We start from the raw sequence: 21,723 nt of genomic DNA, 5'->3' as shown, positions 1-21,723 counted from the left end.
CATCCATGTCTTCACCATTTTCCGCTGTAGTTGATGTATCCGATGCGTGTGAAGGAACAACAAATTTCTTGTATCGTTCCGGAATTGTTGGCACATAGTCCGGGTCCTTGTCACATCGAACAAAGTGAATATCTTCTTCATCATGGAAGCGAACATAGTTGTGCAAAGTCATAGTAGCAGCAACAATCATCTTTTGTGTTTCGATGGAGTAGCTTGGCATCTTTAGAAGAATCTGCCATTTCATCTTCCACACTCCAAAGGCTCTCTCTATGCAATTGTGTTTGGACGAGTGGAGCCTATTGAACTTTTCTTTAGGAGTATTGGGTGGAACACCTCTATGAAAGTCAGGCACATGATATCTTTCACCTTTGTACGGTGCGAGATATCCCTTTCTATTAGGATAGCCAGCATCCACAAGGTAGTACTTGTCTACGAAAAATAAAGAGAAGAATGAATGTTAGAATTGGCATACATGAAATGAGTTCTAACATTCTGAGTCATGGGGGAAGGGGGGCCTTGTCCGCATGCTCACCCTTTGGAGGATGGGGGAAGGTGGCCTTGTCCGCATGCATTGCATGAAATAGCACACTTGTGTCATGCATAGAACCAGGTTGTCCAATTGAAGCATAAGTGAAATGCATATCAAAGTCACATATTGCCATCACATTCTGAGTGACTGCGCCTGTCCTTCCAATATATCTGATTTGCTTGTCTTCTGGAATTGAAGCTCTAATGTGAGTCCCATCTATTGCACCAATGCAGTCTTTCATGTGTGGATATGCTCGTTTATCACCAAGGATCCTTTGATGCACAATGTGAAAATTGGGGTCTTTCGGCTTGAGGTAGTGACAAGACATCCTGACCACACAATGCAGTACCTCATGGAACTTGCGGTGGATAGTGTCAGGTGAATGTTTGAAACGGTTTTGGGTCCTTCTATTTGATTCACAACCCCCCAAGGTCCACAAGAACATAGCAAGAGACTCGTAGCTGCTAACAAATGGAGAATAACCGAGCCCATAGTCCTTCACCAACAAGTCATGAAGCTCAAAGAAAACTCTTGTCTTCATTCTGAACATTGTAAAGGTCTCCCCTGGTGTTCCAATAGTCTCTTGCAACCATCCAAATCCTGTCAAGATAGATTTCTTAGGCTCATTCTTCATGATCCAACTACTGCAATACTTTCCAACTATTTTTGTTGCTCCTTCACAAATGACCGACATATGCTCGGAATGAAGACAAATCATTTTTTTCTTCAATTCATATTGGTTTTTCTCATCACACGACATCTGCACATACAGAATCATGCATTTTTAGATACCAACTAGCATGCAGATAGTGCATACAGAAAAAGGTACCCAGAACAAGTGCAAGTACCCAGAACATCCTAAAAGTGCAAGTACCCAGAACATGCAATTACCAATAATTCATCCAAATAGAAAATGGTGGTTCAACATTACATAAATATCATCCAGATAGTGCATACATAAAATGGTTCAATAGTGCATAAACAAAAGACATGAGAAACCATCTAGTGGAACCAACTATTTCCCATACGTCATGGTAAACTTCCTACGACGCCAATCTTTTCGTGCGGCAACACCCATGTGTAGAAACATCTCTCTTTGCTCTCTTTTGATGAACAACTCAGTCGCTATGTAGTGTTCATCACTACCCTCTAAAATACCAAGAGCAAGCACTTCATTCATGGTACTGGCAACAGAAGTGGCATCATCATTCTTTATGAATGATTGAACGGTTTCTTGGGACTCCTTAGCAATGATTTTAATCTGTGTAATCTCATCTTGCATCACTTGTGCAGTCCTAGGTTTCTTATGCTTGTCATCAATGGTTTTTCCAAGCCTCTTTTTCGTTGATGGCACGAAAGGAGAAGGTGGCATAGCAGGAGAAGGTGGCACTTGGGGATCTTCTAGCAAATCAACATCTGTGATGGCTTCAATATCAATGGTATCTGGTATTGCTGCACTAGAGGAGGGAGGTATGCCTGTAGAAGGATTCCAATGGTTTGAGCCATCACTGGTGATGTCCTCAAACATAATGCTCAAGTTTTCTTCATTGCGTAGTCCACGCTTTTGGAACTTGCCGCAACCTTTAAGGTCCTACAATACATTGCAAACAAATATTAGTAATAACAAAAGTTATACGACTTTATTAAAAATAAATGCAATCCAGAAACATGACAACTCACAATTTTTGCTTTCTTCCACCACTCCTTATCTTGTTTGATAGTGTTGAGAACAAAGTCCCATCCCCCTCCGGTCTCCTTTAGCTTGAGCTTCTTGAATAAAGCGTAATCTGCTTTCAGCTTGTCCCATTTGTTTTTCATTTGGTTGCTCGTGTAGTCCAATCCGGTTCTCACTTTGAATTGCAATGCCACTTCCTCGAATGCACTAGGGGTCAAGATTTTGTTTGGCCTATTTCCAGCCCGCACTTGCGTAACCATCAAGTTGGTAACGATCCTAGTGTTCTCTTCATCCCACTCGGCAGTCATGCTCGAAGACATGCTCTGAACTTGACTATAAAAAATATGTGAGTGCTTAACTATAAAAAACATGTACAAGTGTTGCTACTGTCATTAAGTATGTACTAGCAAAATTCTATTGTTGTACTGGACATGTACTGAACATACATAGCAACAAAATGCAGCACTATCCATGAGCATGTACTGAACATGCAGCAGCAGAGAATGTACAAAACATTTACATTTTTTTCTGTCCCCTTCCTATAATCTACAGGCAACACATCACCTACAAAAAATTACCAAAGCACATCACCAAATCCTACAACTAATCACCATGTACATCACAAATTCCACCATGAGCACGTATAGGGAGAGGTGGTCGGGCATCAAATCACCTTCCAGAATTGGGAAGAGGTGCACGGGGAGGCGGAGGAGCTCGATTGACGGCAGAGAAGCTCGTCGCTGACGGGCAGTGCTCGAATCGCGGCGGTGGATCTGGTCGGCGATGGTGGCGAAACAGGGTGGGCAGGGGCGGGGAAGCTCGTCGCTGATGGCGGCGGACCTAGTCGGCGACGGTGGCGAAAGAGGGCGGGGAAGGGTGGGTCACGGCATGGACTAGGGGCAGGGAGAGCGTGTCCGCCGGCGGTCGAGGTGCTTTGCGCCATCGCCTGAGGCTTGCGGCGGCTAGGGTTGGGGAGGGGGAAGAGGAGTCACGGGACAGGCCGGGCTCGAGCGTGTCCCTGATGCGTGCGGGGCTGGATCGATCACTTGGCGGTGGCAGAGGCCCGTAATTTGTATCCAAATCCCGCTTCGCTATTTTCTTGGAGCCAGGTATTTCCAACTCCGTCGCTCCGTCGTTTTTACACACAGATTTGAGCCAGCTTCTCGGTCCAAAATCCAGGAGTAGACCCGTTCGACTGGACTCTACGGCTGGAAACATGGATTTGAGAAGCCAGACAACTACCGAACACGCCCTAAAGGTGCTCTACAGGTGTCTCCGAAGGTACTTGTTGGGTTGGCGTATTTCGAGATTAGGATTTGTCACTCCGATTGTCGGAGAGGTATCTCTGGGCCCACTCGGTAATGCACATCACTATAAGCCTTGCAAGCATAGCAACTAATGAGTTAGTTGCGGGATGATGTATTACAGAATGAGTAAAGAGACTTGTCGGTAACGAGATTGAACTAGGTATTGAGATACCGACGATCGAATCTCGGGCAAGTAACATACCGAAGACAAAGGGAACAATGTATGTTGTTATGCGGTCTGACCGATAAAGATCTTCGTAGAATATGTGGGAGCCAATACGAACATCCAGGTTCCGCTATTGGTTATTGACTGGAGACGTGTCTCGGTCATGTCTACATAGTTCTCGAACCCATAGGGTCCGCACGCTTAAAGTTTGATGACGGTTATATTACGAGTTTATGTGTTTTGATGTACCGAAGATAGTTCAGAGTCCCGGATGTGATCACGGACATGACGAGGAGTCTCGAAATGGTCGAGACATAAATATTGATATATTGTAAGCCTATATTTGGATATCGGAAGTGTTCCGGGTGAAATCGGGATTTTACCGGAGTACCGGGGGTTACCGGAACCCCCCCGGGGGTTTAATGGGCCTACACGGGCCTTAGTGGAGAAGAGGAGGGGCGGCTAGGGCAGGCCACGCGCCCCCTCCCCCTCTAGTCCGAATTGGACAAGGAGGGGGGGCGGCGCCCCCCTTTCCTTCCTCTCTCCCTCCTCCTTCCCCCTTCTCCTACTCCAACTAGGAAAGGAGGGAGTCCTACTCCCGGTGGGAGTAGGACTCCTCCTGGCGCGCCTCCTCCTGGCCGGCCGCCTCTCCCTCCCTTGCTCCTTTATATACAGGGGCAGGGGGGCACCCCATAGACACAACAATTGATCATTGATCTCTTAGCCGTGTGCGGTGCCCCCCTCCACCATAGTCCACCTCGATAATATCGTAGCGGTGCTTAGGCAAAGCCCTGCGTCGGTAGAACATCATCATCGTCAACACGCCGTCGTGCTGACGGAACTCTCCCTCAAAGCTCGGCTGGATCGGAGTTCGAGGGACGTCACCGAGCTGAACGTGTGCTGAACTCGGAGGTGCCGTACGTTCGGTACTTGGATCGGTCAGATCGTGAAGACGTACGACTACATCAACCGCGTTGTGCTAACGCTTCCGCTTTCAGTCTACGAGGGTACGTGGAAAACACTCTCCCCTCTCGTTGCTATGCATCACCATGATCCTGTGTGTGCGTAGGAAATTATTTGAAAGTACTGCGTTCCCCAACAGTGGCATCCGAGCCTAGTTTTATGCATAGATGTTATATGGACGAGTAGAACACAAGTGAGTTGTGGGCGATACAAGTCATACTGCTTACCAGCATGTCATACTTTGGTTCAGCGGTATTGTTGGATGAAGCGGCCCGGACCGACATTACGCTTACGCTTACGCGAGACTAGTTCTACCGACGTGCTTTGCACACAGGTGGCTGGCGGGTGTCTGTTTCTCCAACTTTAGTTGAACCGAGTGTGGCTACGCCCGGTCCTTGAGAAGGTTAAAACAACACTAACTTGACGAACTATCGTTGTGGTTTTGATGCGTAGGTAAGAACGGTTCTTGCTCAGCCCGTAGCAGCGACGTAAAACTTGCAACAACAAAGTAGAGAACGTCTAACTTGTTTTTGCAGGGCATGTTGTGATGTGATATGGTCAAGGCATGATGCTATATTTTATTGTATGAGATGATCATGTTTTGTAACCGAGTTATCGGCAACTGGCAGGAGCCATATGGTTGTCGCTTTATTGTATGCAATGCAATCGCCCTGTAATGCTTTACTTTATCACTAAGCGGTAGCGATAGTCGTAGAAGCATAAGTTGGAGAGACGACAACGATGCTACGATGGAGATCAAGGTGTCACGCTGGTGACGATGGTGATCATGACGGTGCTTTGGAGATGGAGATCACAAGCACAAGATGATGATGGCCATATCATATCACTTATATTGATTGCATGTGATGTTTATATTTTATGCATCTTATCTTGCTTTGATTGATGGTAGCATTATAAGATGATCTCTCACTAAATTATCAAGGTATAAGTGTTCTCCCTGAGTATGCACCGTTGCGAAAGTTCTTCGTGCTGAGACACCACGTGATGATCGGGTGTGATAGGCTCTACGTTCAAATACAACAGGTGCAAAACAATTGCACACGCGGAATACTCAGGTTAAACTTGACGAGCCTAGCATATGCAGATATGGCCTCAGAACACTGAGACCGAAAGGTCGAGCGTGAATCATATAGTAGATATGATCAACATAGTGATGTTCACCATTGAAACTACTCCATCTCACGTGATGATCGGACATGGTTTAGTTGATTTGGATCACATGATCACTTAGAGGATTAGAGGGATGTCTATCTAAGTGGGAGTTCTTAAGTAATATGATTAATTGAACTTAAATTTATCATGAACTTAGTACCTGATAGTATTTTGCTTGTCTATGTTGATTGTAGATAGATGGCCCGTGCTGTTGTTCCGTTGAATTTTAATGTGTTCCTTGAGAAAGCAAAGTTGAGGATGATGGTAGAAATTACACGGGCTGGGTCCGTAACTTGAGGATTATCCTCATTACTGCACAGAAGAATTACGTCCTGGAAGCACCGCTAGGTGCCAGACCTGCTGCAGGAGCAACACCAGATGTTATGAACGTCTGGCAGAGCAAAGCTGATGACTACTCAATAGTTCAGTGTGCCATGCTTTACGGCTTAGAACCGAGACTTCAACGACGTTTTGAACGTCATGGAGCATATGAGATGTTCCAGGAGTTGAAGTTAATATTTCAAGCAAATGCCCGGATTGAGAGATATGAAGTCTCCAATAAGTTCTACAGCTGTAAGATGGAAGAGAATAGTTCTGTCAGTGAGCATATACTCAGAATGTCTGGGTATAACAATCACTTGATTCAACTGGGAGTTAATCTTCCGGATGATAGCGTCATTGACAAAATTCTTCAATCACTGCCACCAAGCTACAAGAGCTTCGTGATGAACTATAACATGCAAGGGATGGATAAGACGATTCCCGAGCTCTTCGCAATGCTAAAGGCTGCGGAGGTAGAAATCAAAAAGGAGCATCAAGTGTTGATGGTCAACAAGACCACCAGTTTCAAGACTAAGGGCAAAGGGAAGAAGAAGGGGAACTTCGAAAAGAACAGCAAACAAGTTGCTGCTCAGGAGAAGAAACCCAAGTCTGGACCTAAGCCTGAGACTGAGTCTTCTACTGCAAACAGACTGGTCACTTGAAGCGGAACTGCCCCAAGTATTTGGCGGATAAGAAGGATGGTAAGGTGAACAAAGGTATATGTGATATACATGTTATTGATGTGTACCTTACAAATGCTCGCAGTAGCACCTGGGTATTTGATACTGGTTCGGTTGCTAATATTTGCAACTCGAAATAGGGACTACGGATTAAGCGAAGATTGGCTAAGGACGAGGTGACGATGCGCGTGGGAAATGGGTCCAAAGTCGATGTGATCGCGGTCGGCACGCTACCTCTACATCTACCTTCGGGATTAGTTTTAGACCTGAATAATTGTTATTTGGTGCCAGCGTTGAGCATGAACATTATATCTGGATCTTGTTTGATGCGAGACGGTTATTCATTTAAATCAGAGAATAATGGTTGTTCTATTTATATGAGTAATATCTTTTATGGTCATGCACCCTTGAAGAGTGGTCTATTTTTGTTGAATCTCGATAGTAGTGATACACATATTCATAATATTGAAGCCAAAAGATGCAGAGTTGATAATGATAGTGCAACTTATTTGTGGCACTACCGTTTAGGTCATATTGGTGTAAAGCGCATGAAGAAACTCCATACTGATGGACTTTTGGAACCACCTGATTATGAATCACTTGGTACTTGCGAACCGTGCCTCATGGGCAAGATGACTAAAACGCCGTTCTCCAGAATTATGGAGCGAGCAACAGACTTGTTGGAAATCATACATACAGATGTATGTGGACCGATGAATGTTGAGGCTCGCGGCGGGTATCGTTATTTTCTCACCTTCACAGATGATTTAAGCAGATATGGGTATATCTACTTAATGAAACATAAGTCTGAAACATTTGAAAAGTTCAAAGAATTTCATAGTGAAGTTGAAAATCATCGTAACAAGAAAATAAAGTTTCTACGATCTGATCATGGAGGAGAATATTTGAGTTACGAGTTTGGTCTTCATTTGAAACAATGCGGAATAGTTTCGCAACTCACACCACCCGGAACACCACAGCGTAATGGTGTGTCCGAACGTCATAATCGTTCTTTACTAGATATGGTGCGATCTATGATGTCTCTTACTGATTTACCGCTATCGTTTTGGGGTTATGCTTTAGAGACGGTTGCATTCACGTTAAATAGGGCACCATCGAAATCCGTTGAGACGACGCCTTATGAACTGTGGTTTGGCAACAAACCAAAGTTGTCGTTTCTTAAAGTTTGGGGCTGCGATGCTTATGTGAAAAAGCTTCAACCTGATAAGCTCGAACCCAAACCGGAGAAATGTGTCTTCATAGGATACCCAAAGGAAACTGTTGGGTACACCTTCTATCTCAGATCTGAAGGCAAGACTTTTGTTGCTAAATTTGGATCCTTTCTAGAGGAGTTTCTCTCGACAGAAGGGAGTGGGAGGAAAGTAGAACTTGATGAGGTAACTATACTTGCTCCCTTATTGGAAAGTAGTTCATCCCAGAAACCGGTTCCTCTGACACCTACACCAATTAGTGAGGAAGCTAATGATGATGATCATGAAACTTCAGATCAAGTTGTCACTGAACCTCGTAGGTCAAGCAGAGTAAGATCCGCACTAGAGTGGTATGGTAATCCTGTTCTGGAGGTTATGTTACTAGACCATGACGAACCTACGAACTATGAAGAAGCGATGGTGAGCCCAGATTCCGCAAAATGGCTTGAGGCCATGAAATCTAAGATGGGATCCATGTATGAGAACAAAGTGTGGACTTTGGTTGACTTGCCCGATGATCGGCAAGCCATTGAGAATAAATGGATCTTCAAGAAGAAGACTGACGCTGACGGTAATGTTACTGTCTATAAAGCTCGACTTGTTGCGAAAGGTTTTTGACAAGTTCAAGGGATTGACTACGATGAGACTTTCTCACCCGTAGTGATGCTTAAGTCTGTCCGAATCATGTTAGCAATTGCCGCATTTTATGATTATGAAATTTGGCAAATGGATGTCAAAACTGCATTCCTGAATGGATTTCTGGAAGAAGAGTTGTATATGATGCAGTCGAAAGGCTTTGTCAATCCAAAGGGAGCTAACAAAGTGTGCAAGCTCCAATGATCCATTTATGGACTGGTGCAAGCCTCTCGGAGTTGGAATAAATGCTTTGATAGTGTGATCAAAGCATTTGGTTTTATACAGACTTTTGGAGAAGCCTGTATTTACAAGAAAGTGAGAGGGAGCTCTGTAGCATTTCTGATATTATAAGTGGATGACATATTGCTGATTGGAAATGATATAGAATTTCTGGATAGCATAAAGGGATACTTGAATAAGAGTTTTTCAATGAATGACCTCGGTGAAGCTGCTTATATATTGGGCATCAAGATCTATAGAGATAGATCAAGACGCTTAATTGGACTTTCACAAAGAACATACCTTGACAAAGTTTTGAAGAAGTTCAAAATGGATCAAGCAAAGAAAGGGTTCTTGCCTGTGTTACAAGGTGTGAAGTTGAGTAAGACTCAATGCCCGACCACTGTAGAAGATAGAGAGAAGATGAAAGATGTTCCCTATGCTTCAGCCATAGGCTCTATCATGTATGCAATGCTGTGTACCAGACCTGATGTGTGCCTTGCTATAAGTTTAGCAGGGAGGTACCAAAGTAATCCAGGAGTGGATCACTGGACAGCGGTCAAGAACATCTTGAAATACCTGAAAAGGACTAAGGATATGTTTCTCGTTTATGGAGGTGACAAAGAGCTAGTCGTAAATGGTTACGTCGATGCAAGCTTTGACACTGATCCGGACGATTCTAAATCGCAAACCGGATACGTGTTTGCATTGAACGGTGGAGCTGTCAGTTGGTGCAGCTCTAAACAAAGCATTGTGGCGGGATCTACGTGTGAAGCGGAGTACATAGCTGCTTCGGAAGCAGCAAATCAAGGAGTCTGGATGAAGGAGTTCATATCCGATCTAGGTGTCATACCTAGTGCATCGGGTCCAATGAAAATCTTTTGTGACAATACTGGTGCAATTGCCTTGGCAAAGGAATCCAGATTTCACAAGAGAACCAAGCACATGAAGAGACGCTTCAACTCCATCCGCGATCTAGTCCAGGTGGGAGACATAGAAATTTGCAAGATACATACGGATCTGAATGTTGCAGACCCATTGACAAAACCTCTTCCACGAGCAAAACATGATCAAGCGCCAAGGCTCCATGGGTGTTAGAATCATTACTGTGTAATCTAGATTATTGACTCTAGTGCAAGTGGGAGACTGAAGGAAATATGCCCTAGAGACAATAATAAAGTTATTATTTATTTCCTTATATCATGATAAATGTTTATTATTAATGCTAGAATTGTATTAACCGGAAACATGATACATGTGTGAATACATAGACAAACATAGTGTCACTAGTATGCCTCTACTTGACTAGCTCGTTGATCAAAGATGGTTATGTTTCCTAGCCATAGACATGAGTTGTCATTTGATTAACGGGATCACATCAGTAGGAGAATGATGTGATTGACTTGACCCATTTCGTTAGCTTAGCACACGATTGTTTAGTATTCTCCTATCGCTTTCTTCATGACTTATACATGTTCCTATGACTATGAGATTATGCAACTCCCGTTTACCGGAGGAACACTTTGTGTGCTACCAAACGTCACAACGTAACTGGGTGATTATAAAGGTGCTCTACAGGTGTCTCCGAAGGTACTTGTTGGGTTGGCGTATTTCGAGATTAGGATTTGTCACTCCGATTGTCGGAGAGGTATCTCCGGGCCCACTCGGTAATGCACATCACTATAAGCCTTGCAAGCATTGCAACTAATGAGTTAGTGGCGGGATGATGTATTACAGAACGAGTAAAGAGACTTGCTAGTAACGAGATTGAACTAGGTATTGAGATACCGACGATCGAATCTCGAGCAAGTAACATACCGATGACAAAGGGAACAACGTATGTTGTTATGCGGTCTGACCGATAAAGATCTTCGTAGAATATGTGGGAGCAATATGAGCATCCAGATTCCGCAATTGGTTATTGACCGGAGACGTGTCTCGGTCATGTCTACATAGTTCTCGAACCCATAGGGTCCGCACGCTTAAAGTTTGATGACGGTTATATTATGAGTTTATGTGTTTTGATGTACCGAAGATAGTTCGGAGTCCCGAATGTGATCACAGACATGATGAGGAGTCTCGAAATGGTCGAGACATAAAGATTGATATATTGGAAGCCTATATTTGGATATCGGAAGTGTTCCGGGTGAAATCGGGATTTTACCGGAGTACCGGGGGTTACCGGAACCCCCCCCCCCCGGGGGTTTAATGGGCCTACATGGGCCTTAGTGGAGAAGAGGAGGGGCGGCTAGGGCAGGCCGCGTGCCCCCTCCCCCTCTAGTCCGAATTGGACAAGGAGGGGGGCGGCGCCCCCCTTTCCTTCCTCTCTCTCTCCTCCTCCCCCCTTCTCCTACTCCAACTAGGAAAGGAGGGAGTCCTACTCCCGGTGGGAGTAGGACTCCTCCTGGCGCGCCTCCTCCTGGCCGGCCGCCTCTCCCTCCCTTGCTCCTTTATATACAGGGGTAGGGGGCACCCCATAGACACAACAATTGATCATTGATCTCTTAGCCGTGTGCGGTGCCCCCCTCCACCATAGTCCACCTCGATAATATCGTAGTGGTGCTTAGGCGAAGCCCTGCGTCGGTAGAACATCATCATCGTCACCACGCCGTCGTGCTGATTGAACTCTCCCTCAAAGCTCGGCTGGATCGGAGTTCGAGGGACGTCATCGAGCTGAACGTGTGCTGAACTCGGAGGTGCCGTACGTTCGGTACTTGGATCGGTCGGATCGTGAAGACGTACGACTACATCAACCGCATTGTGCTAACGCTTCCACTTTCAGTCTACGAGGGTACGTGGACAGCACTCCCCCCTCTCGTTGCTATGCATCACCATGATCCTGTGTGTGAGTAGGATTTTTTTTGAAATTACTGTGTTCCCCAACAGGCGTCGGCGTGGCTTCTGCGCTGGGCGTCGTCGCGACATCATCACCCGGGCTGGGTGGCGACGTTGGGGTCGGCGTGGGAGTAGGCGCGGTCGTCGACGTTATCTGGTTCAAGATGAGGCCGCGCTCCGCCAGGTACCATGCCTTGACCTGCTCGTCCCCTCGTCGACATGTCCGCCCCCATCAAGAACGCAAGGTCGGTGTTCCTCTTCTTCACAGCGACGTTGGTCCGGAGTTGGTCGAGCTTCACGTCCTGCTTCGTCATCAACGCTGACCAACGCGTCTCGGATTTCTCCTTCCTCTTGGCATCGGCGATGCACTACTCGATCGACTATTGCAGCCGCTCGGCAGCCGGTGTGTCGTCCTTCGCCGTCTTGACCCTTTTGTTGCCGTCGGGCCGCCCATCCGCCGCCCCAGGCGCGGGCACGTATGGCTTGTACGTCTCCTTGGCCTTGGCGGGAGTGAGCCGGACATCCATCCACTTCTGGCACTTCTCAATCCGGGTGAACACGTGGAGGTACTTGAACTCTTGGTCGCTGCTATCCTGGCGGAACATGGTGAACATCCGAACCATCTACGGCGGAAGAACAAGTGTCGGCGATGTGAACGGCGAAAAGATGTGAGACCCGGCGGATGTGCATACCTGACCCTCGATGTTGGCGCCGCTTTCCGGGCGAGCCGCGATCTCCTTGACGATCCCATGCCATTTGTTGCAGGCCATTTGGATGATGGCCCAATGGTTCGCCATGGCCTTTGAGCCGCGCTGCATGTGGATGGTGGCGAAGTAGGGGTCGACAAGCTTGCGCTCATCAAATGCCGACTTGATGCGCGTCCAGTACGTGTCGGCATCCTGGTTCGTGCCGGTGACTGGGTCGATGTGACGGTCTTCCATGCTTCGGCAAGGCACTCGTCTTCTTTGGACGTCCACTTGACGCGCGGCTCGCCGGTCCTGCCCCCTTCTTCTTCCCTTTCCTCGTCGACGCCGACTCCACCTCCTCCTTCTCTTCCTCCTCCTCCTTGGCGTCATCGACCTCGTCGTCCATGTCGCCCGTTGGGTCCATTGTGTCGTCTTGCGCGTGGAACCCGAGGGAGGAGGCAGCGGCGACCGAGCCGCTCGTGATGATCTCGTCCATGTTGGCTTCCATCACATCGGGGTTACCAAAATGTGACGCCGAGGCTTGCGAGAAGGGCAGAGTGCCACAGCGTAGAGGCAGCCTCGACGAGGCTGTGTACGCTGGTGGCGAGTAGTTGTATGGGGGGTACTAGACGCCGGTGAATGCGGGTGCGGGAGTGCGTTGGTCGGGGTTCATCCCGGAGGGTGAGGCGTGCTGGCCATGTGGAAAGGTAATGTTGGGGTTGAATCCACCATGTGCGTCGCCTTCGGCGTAGCCAGGCAAGGGTGCGTACCCCCAGCGCGGCGGCGGCGGCGAGAAGTTTGCCGGCGACGCGACGCTCTGTTTGCTCCACGCAGCTTGCGGGCCGTAGCCATCGGGCGGATTCATCATCCCCGCGCGAGACGCCTCTACATCCGCCGTCGCGGACACCGCCGCCGCGTCCCGGGCCTTCTTGGTGTTGATCCTGTTCCGTCGGTCGGTGGTGATAGCCTCCCGGCGTTGAACCTCTCTGCCCTACAACCGACGTTCGACATGCCCGGCGATTTTTGCCATCGGCGCCCTCGGCTTCCTCTGCTTCGGCTGGCTTGAGTCGGCAGCGGCTCGAGGGGCCGAGTACTTCTTCGGCAGCATGGCGGGAGGGATGGCGGCCGGATGGCAGGGAGCGGAAAGGGAATGGCGGGGGAAGAGGGTGTAACGCCCACGATGCGGCTATATCTCCCACGTGTCGAGGCACGACTTAGAGGCATAACCGCATTGTGGTTTTGTCGCAAGAAGGGTCATCTTCACACAATCCCATGTAATGAACAAGAATGGGATAACGAGAGTTGGCTTACAATCGCCACTTCACACAATACATAAATATAATTCATACATCATCCAAAATCCACACATAGACCGACTACGGTCAAATCCAAAAGAAAATAAGATAACCCCAAAAGCTAGATCCCCGATCGTCCCAACTGGGCTCCACTACTGATCATCAGGAAAAGAAACATAGTAACGACCACGTTCCTCATCGAACTCCCACTTGAGCTCGGTTGCGTCATCTGCACTGGCATCGTCGGCACCTGCAACTATTTTGGTAGAATCTGTGAGTCACGAGGACTCAGCAATCTCACACCCGCGAGATCAAGACTATTTAAGCTTATAGGAAAGGATGGTGTAATGAGGTGGAGCTGCAGCAAGCACTAAGCATATATGATGGCTAACATACGCAAATGAGAGCGAGAAGAGAAACAGCGGAACGGTCGTCAACTAGTAATGACCAAGAAGTGATCCTGAACTCCTACTTACGTCAAACATAACCCAGAAACCGTGTTCACTTCCCGGACTCCGCCGAGAAGAGACCATCACGGCTACACACGCGGTTGATGTATTTTAATTAATTCAAGTGACAAATTCTCTACAACCGGACATTAACAAATTCCCATCTGCCTCATAACCGCGGGCACGGCTTTCGAAAGATAATACCCTGCAGGGGTGTCCCAACTTAGCCCATCATAAGCTCTCACGGTTAACAAAGGATAAACCTTCTCCTAGGAAGACCCGATCAGTCTCGGAATCCCGGTTTACAAGACATTTCGACAATGGTAAAACAAGACCAGCAAGACCACCCGCTGTGCCGACAAATCCCGATAGGAGCTGCACATATCTCGTTCTCAGGGCACACCGGATAAGCTAAGCGTACAGGTACCAACGTAACCCAAGTTGCCAAGGGACGGTCCCGCACGGTGCTCTAGTTTGGACCAACACTCGGAGGAGCACTGGCCCGGGGGTTTAAATAAAGATGACCCTCGGGCTCGCGAAAACCCAAGGGAAAAAAGGCTTAGGTGGCAAATGGTAAAACCAAGGTTGGGCCTTGCTGGAGGAGTTTTATTCAAGGTGAACTGTCAAGGGGGTCCCATAAATCACCCAACCGCGTAAGGAATGCAAAACTCAAGGAACATAATACCGGTATGACGGAAACTAGGGCGGCAAGAGTGGAACAAAACACCAGGCATAAGGCCGAGCCTTCCACCCTTACCAAATATATAGATGCATTAATTAAATAAGAGATATTGTGATATTCCAAAATATCCATGTTCCAACATGGAACCAACTTCAACTACGTGCAACTAGCAACGCTATAAGAAGGGCTGAGCAAAAGCGGTAACTTAGCCAAACAACGGTTTGCTAGGAAAGGATGGTTAGAGGCTTGACATGACAATATGGGAGGCATGATATAGCAAGTGGTAGGTAGCGCAGTATGGCAATAGAACGAACAACTAGCAAAGCAAAGATAGAAGTGATTTCGAGGGTATGGTCATCTTGCCTGCAAGGTTCTCAGAGTTGTCGAAAGCTTGATCCTCGTAAGCGTACTCAACAGGTTACTCGTTCACGAACTCGTCTCCCGGCTCTAACCAAAACAAGAACACCAGCAACGGAACTACAATCAATCACGAGAAATGCACAAGCAACATGATGCAAAACATGTATGATATGCGATGCATATGCGTGCTCCAGAAGAAAAATGATGAACAAGGCAGTAACTTGGCAAACCAAGCATGCCACTGGAAAGATGAGATGACTTCGGTTGAAATCGATATAAAGATCACCGGAAACGGATGCACGGTTTGCAAATGGCAAGCAAAACAAAATGACACGAATCTGCGATTAACAACATGATAGCACTTAGAATGCAAGAAGAAACTATGCTACAACACTCCAACATAGCAACAAAGCATATGACAGTAATCTACAGGAGATGCTTGACAAAAGATGAACACTGAGCTACAGCTAGATCACAACATAACAAGCTCAAACAAGCATGACAAAAGTGCAAAAGATATCAGGTTCACAGACTTGGTGAAATTACTGGACATGACTGAAACAGCATCAGGTAGCAATGTTCAGAGCACGAAATCAACATGATACAGGAACTTAACATAGCAAAACAAAGGATGGCATGAATCTACTGAATGCTTAGAACAAAAGTCCCTTACTGACCATAAGCCAAAAAGAATCAGAAGATATGATGGCAACCATGTAAACATAGCAAGTTGCGTTAACAGGTTTCAGACGGCAGAAAACAGAGCATGGCAGAAACAGTATTATGAAGGCATCTTTGTGAGCTTGATTCACTCACCACAAAGCAATGCATGACAAAAAAAGAATACCTACAGCAAGACAGAATGTTTATGAAGCTATCCATGGCAAGATCAAGTTCATAGCATGAAAGTATCAACTACAACAAGCTTGGCAAAATTGAATATCATGTTATCAATCTTCCAGAAATATTTTATAGCAAAAGTAGAGCAAGATTAAGACATGCTATGGCACTCCATAATTGCAAACAGGGACATGGATAGATAGAGCACAACTATATCTACACAACATCCTTACTGAAAATCACCAAAAGGAGCATGGATCTCTCTGTAGCCACATGGATACCTAGCAACAAAATAACAGCAGTCACAGACTTGGTAAAATTACTAAGTCCCTGAAATCAGAAACATCACGAAGCCTAGTTTGCATGCTTGTGCTATTCACCACAGAGATCACAAAAATACATGGCATACACCTCTGTAAATATGACATAGCATGCATCAAAACACATGTAGAGCTCATGCCCATAAGATGCACACATTAAATGCAACAAAAATAACAAATCTTCAAGTTCTGATAAGTAACAGCAGTCAACAGCAACTAGCACTCTTGCACAAGATATTTGGACATCAAGATGGACTCAAATAAGCATGGTGTAATGGAACAAAATGAAGAGCATCTCGAGGCGAACATCTCGATATATTACACGCACGAAACGGAGCTATATGCAGAGAGTTATGATACGATGAAAATGACCATGTAATGTAAAAATCTCAGACTTAGAATATTTCGGGGAGAGGGGAGAGAAGTCAACCCTAGGCGATTTCAGATCGGATCGGGCCGGCCGAGCTCGAGCTCGCCGGAGAAGATGGAGGGGAAGGGCGACGCGGCGGCCAGAGGAGAGGAGGGCTCGGGGAGGCGCCGTCCGGGACCGCGAGGGGACGAGGCGGCGGGGACGGCGAGCTGCGGCGGCGGCGCGCGGGAACGGCGGCGGCAAAGGCGACGCGGGCGCTGGCGGGCATGGCGGACGGCGGCGGCGCCCGCGTGGAGGAAGACGGCGGCGGGGCGCGGGGCTGCCGACGCGGGAGGAGACGGGCGGCGGGCGACGGGCACGGGCCGCGGGCGGCGCGGGCGCCACGTGGCAGCCCCTGGTTGGCCGGGCGCGGCGGCGGGGATGCGTCCGGCCGGCGGCGGACGTGTCCGGCGGCGCGGGGGCGATTTTTGCAAGGGTTAGGGTGGTTTTTGCCCGAGATTTCGGAGGGAGAGGTGTATTTATAGGTAGAGGGAGCTAGGAGGCTCCAAATGGAGTGCGGTTTTCGCCCACACGATCATGATCGAACGATCTAGAGCATGGAAGTGACTTAGATGGGTTTTTGGGCTGTTTGGAGGGGGGTTTTTTGCTGCAACACACAAAAGGACTTTGCGGTTACCCGGTTAACCGTTGGAGCATCAAACGACCTCCAAATGGCACGAAACTTGACAGGTGGTCTACCGGTGGTATACCAAGGCCACTTGACAAGACTCGGTCCATTCCGAGAACGTTTAACACCCGCTCATGAAAATAAACAAGAGGGACGTGCCAGTGCGCGTGGGAGTGCCGGATTGGAAAACGGACAACGGGGAAAATGCTCGGATGCATGAGACGAACTCGTATGCAAATGCAATGCACATGATGACATGATATGAGATGCATGACATGAACAAAATGCAAAACAAAAAACAAAACCCGACCACGAAGGGAATATCATAACACATAGCCGAAAATGGCAAGAATTGGAGTTACACATATGGAAAGTTACATCCGGGGTGTTACAGAGGGGCAGAAGGGGGAGCATTGAGAAAATGGAGGGAAAAGTGTGGGAACGGCGGGAAAAGACATGTATGTCGCCGACAAAGTGGACCCATGTGCCTTTTCGCTTCGGCCGGCGCCCCCAAGCGCCCCTCGAGGGGCTGGGTTTGGCCCGGGTTCGCCGGTTGTTATTTCGGTCCAAACCAACGATAAACAAGGGCCTGGGGGCACAACTGATCTGCGGACTGGAAGCTCATCCCATGCGGGCCCGAGAATGAGATGGTCGTCTGCACGACTCTCCATCTCTCTCGGGAGGAGTCCGTCTGAGCGCGGTCGGACTCGACCTAACGGGAATCCATTTCGCCCGCCCGAATGACGCTTGGATACGGCGGGAGGTGCTTCACCGCTGCCTGGTCGGACGCGGTGCGGTCCGTCTGTCGCCCCAATGCTGGGCGATGGCATGACCCCTCCGGTGGCACATCTTTCCTGCGTCGTTGGGCTCTGAGTTAGAGGTAAACTACGACATGCATTGTCCCGGCGGTCCCCCTATATGGCTCAGTGTGCGCGCCATGCTAGTGAGAGGGCATAGGATGCCGCTGCAGCCTAGCGATCCAGGCCGCAAAGGCGAAGTCCCACGCCGCCGCGGAGCCGGTACGGGTGACCGGCAACCGCTGGCGTAACAACCAAGTCGTCGAGGTGTTGGGCTCCGACAAAGAGGGGTCTATCATGGACCGCACCTCGACCGGCAACGTCGAGGCCATGACTTTGATGGGGAAGAGTAGGACATGAGAGACAGTGACGCCTTGTATCCCATGTCCTACTCTACCTCCCCAGCGATACGACCTTCACTTCCCGGGTCTCATGACAGATGGACATGGACACAGACACATACAGGAACATGGACTTGGAGGCGAACGTCGTCGTTGAAGATTTAGACTAGATTTACGTTGCATATAATTGTATGAATTTGATGATTTAATAATGATGTATCCATTTGTGAAAGAGGTGATTTGAGAATTGATCATTCACTATCCGTGGACGCGCCTGACGATGACATGTACCTAGGGTAGGGTAATAGGCCTAACCTAGGTGCCCTTCCCAAGGACGTTGCCCTAGAGTCAAAGACATTCAAAATACAACAGAAGAACCCGACTGAGTTCACCCTGGAGTGCAATCCACTCGACCATCTACCTCACTCGGATACCCCAATTCCATTCGACCAAGATAAGAGTCACTCGACTACATGAAGAATCACTCGGAGGCGGAAGACCTAAAGCCACTCAGGATGGCAACAGCCAGACGTTCACTCTACAGTCTTTAAGATCATTTATAGCTCTTTATAGCTGGCGTTATCAGTAACGCCCTGTCTTAATGTACATTGAACCCTATGTAACGGGCAATGGATGGGGTCCTGGCGCACTCTATATAAGCCACCCCCCTCCTATGGCACAAGGGTTCGCACCCCTGTAACTCTCACACATAATCCAGTCAACCAAGCCTCCGGGCACCGAGACGTAGGGCTGTTACTTCCTCCGAGAAGGGCCTGAACTCGTAAACCTTGCGTGCACAACCTCACCGTAGCTAGGATCTTGCCTCCTCCTACGTACCCCCTACTCTTACTGTCAGACTTACTCCCACGACAGTTGGCGCCCACCGTGGGGCAGGTGTCTTAGCGACTTCCGGCGAGGTTGAAGTTTTTCCGATCTTCATCAACATGGTTTCCGGCGATGGTCTGGCTTTGGGCCGCAAGATCCGACTCCGCGCGCTCGTCTTCATCGCCGACGACTCTGCTTGGTTACAAGAGGCCCCCCCTCGATGTCGAGGCCCTTCCCGTCCGCGGGGCGGCGCACTTCCCCGCGAGTGCCTGCGGCGTCCTCCTGCGGCAGCCGTCGATCCAGTATCGGTCGGCTCCCGCGTCATCCACCCTTCCAGCTGTACGTCGTCGCAAGAGATCTGGTGGATTGCGGCTTCAGCGCTGGGTGAAACATGCGGTGGCCCGCCAGTCGGTCACCCCACAAGTCGTGGCAATCAAGCCCGATGAATCTCTCTACGGACTATTCGACTGGTTCCGTTGAGACTCTGTCCGAGCGCGGGAGCAGTGACCCGGCGGCGGAGGTCCTGATGGTCGATACGCCATGCAGCCCGCCTGGTTTCCGTCGCAGTGGCGGTAGCGATGGTGGCGTCGGTCCGTCGCGCGGTCATGACGAGTATCATCCCGAAGCCCTCACTTCGGAGCAGAGGGAAGAGTTGCATCATTGCAACGTGGAGGCCCTCCACACCCCCATCATCGGGGAGACCTCTGATGCCCGGGCGTTGGAGGCTGCGCGCCTGGCCACCTTGGCTGAGCGCGCACGTCTGGAGAGTCTCCAACATTCACTCGACGAATGCGCTCGTCGGCAGATCCCCGAATCCAGTCGACGTCACCGACAGTTGTTTCCGCCTGAACCTCAGGTATATCGCACACCAGTCTAGAATCTTGCAGCCGCAACCCGTATAGCAGAGTCGATTCAGCCATCCCGTTCAGAGGCTACTAGAGGTTTGATGCAAATTCGAGCGTTGCTTCGGGCGGGGGGGGGGACAAAACTCAGCCGTTTCTCAGTCAGGCAACAGGATCCACAGCAGGTCCGTGGTGGCGGACACAGTCCAGTCGGCTCACAGCCCAAGATCACCTCCGCGGCGTGAGGGTCGTGGGCACCGCCAGAGCAGTACCTGGTTTGGAACCACGAGCAGTATGATCATCGACTCGGCCGTGATGACCGCCGTCGAGTGCCTACACCCCCTCCGAGGGGCGGACCGTATGTGCCCCGGCAGTACGATGACAGGCGCCCGTATGACGATGAGTGAAGGGCCCCAGTCGACCCAAGAGAGCCCGGGTTTGACGCAAGATCAGTTCTTGTGTAAGTTCTGGTCGACAGAGGCCGGGCACACAGAGAAGGACTAGACAGAGATCATCCGATTGGTAGCAGAGTGCATGTTTCTGGGCCTGAATGTTTCAGCAGAGCTATCAGAGCTGCTGAGATCCCTCCCAATTTCAGGTTGGCGACGGGAGTGAGTAAGTTCACCGGTGAATCGAAGCCAGACACTTGGTTAGAGGATTACCGAGTGGCTATGCAGATTGGTGGCGAAAATGATGATGTGGCCATGAAGCACCTCCCCCTGATGCTGGAGGGTTCAGCCAGAGCTGGTTGAATCAGTTGGCTTCTGGTAGTATCTTCAGTTGGGAAGAATTGGCCCGAGTGTTTGTCAAGAATTTGAAGGCACTTGCAAACGACCTGCAGGGCTGACCAAATTACAACATTGTGTCCAAAAACTGAATGAAACTTTGAGAGATTACATCCAGAGATGGACCACTCTTCATCATACCGTGGAGAATGTGTCAGAGCATCAGGCAGTTTGCTCCCTTAAGGAGGGCATTCGGTACAGAGAGCTTAACCTGAAATTCGATCAGACAGGGGACATGTCCCTGGTTGGGATGATGGAAATAGCCACTCGGTACGCTAACGGCGAGGAAGAAGACCGAATCCGCAGTGGCAAGAACAAACCAGTCACTCAGGACACCGGAGGAGGAAATTCCAGTCGGAAGCAGAAGCGCAAAGCCGAACCTGCAGGTCCTAGTGAGGCCGCAGTTTTGAACCAAGGGAAATTCAAAGGAAAGCCTAAGGGGCCATGGATCCCCAAGAAAGTGAAAGATCAAGTGGGAAATGATGTGCTTGATTTGCTATGTCACATACACACCAAGAAAGATGAAGAGGGAAACCTGATTTACCCCAAGCATACCACTCGACAGTGTCGACTCCTAATCCAGAGCTTCCGAGAGGGTCAGCCTAGTGAAAAGGAAAAGGAATCCGAAAAGGACGAGGACAAGGAGGAGGAGGATGGCTACCCCAAAGTCAATGCCACTTTAGTGATTTTTGCTGACATCGAGAGCAAAAGTCGACTGAAAGTTATCAACAGAGAAGTAAACATGGTTG

At 48.8% G+C, this 21,723-nt stretch overlaps 1 pseudogene; it reads right to left on the bottom strand.

Annotated features, from left to right (window-relative positions):
* Nucleotides 1–1,278: 1,278 nt before the first annotated feature.
* Nucleotides 1,279–20,125, bottom strand: LOC141027041 (uncharacterized; annotated as a pseudogene).
* Between the last annotated feature and the right edge of the window lie 1,598 nt (nt 20,126–21,723).

This window comes from Aegilops tauschii, chromosome 7 (genome assembly GCF_002575655.3).
Source record: "Aegilops tauschii subsp. strangulata cultivar AL8/78 chromosome 7, Aet v6.0, whole genome shotgun sequence".
Classification (NCBI taxonomy): domain Eukaryota; kingdom Viridiplantae; phylum Streptophyta; class Magnoliopsida; order Poales; family Poaceae; genus Aegilops; species Aegilops tauschii.
Note: the sequence above shows the minus strand (reverse complement) of the source record. Positions and strands in the feature narration are given on the sequence as shown.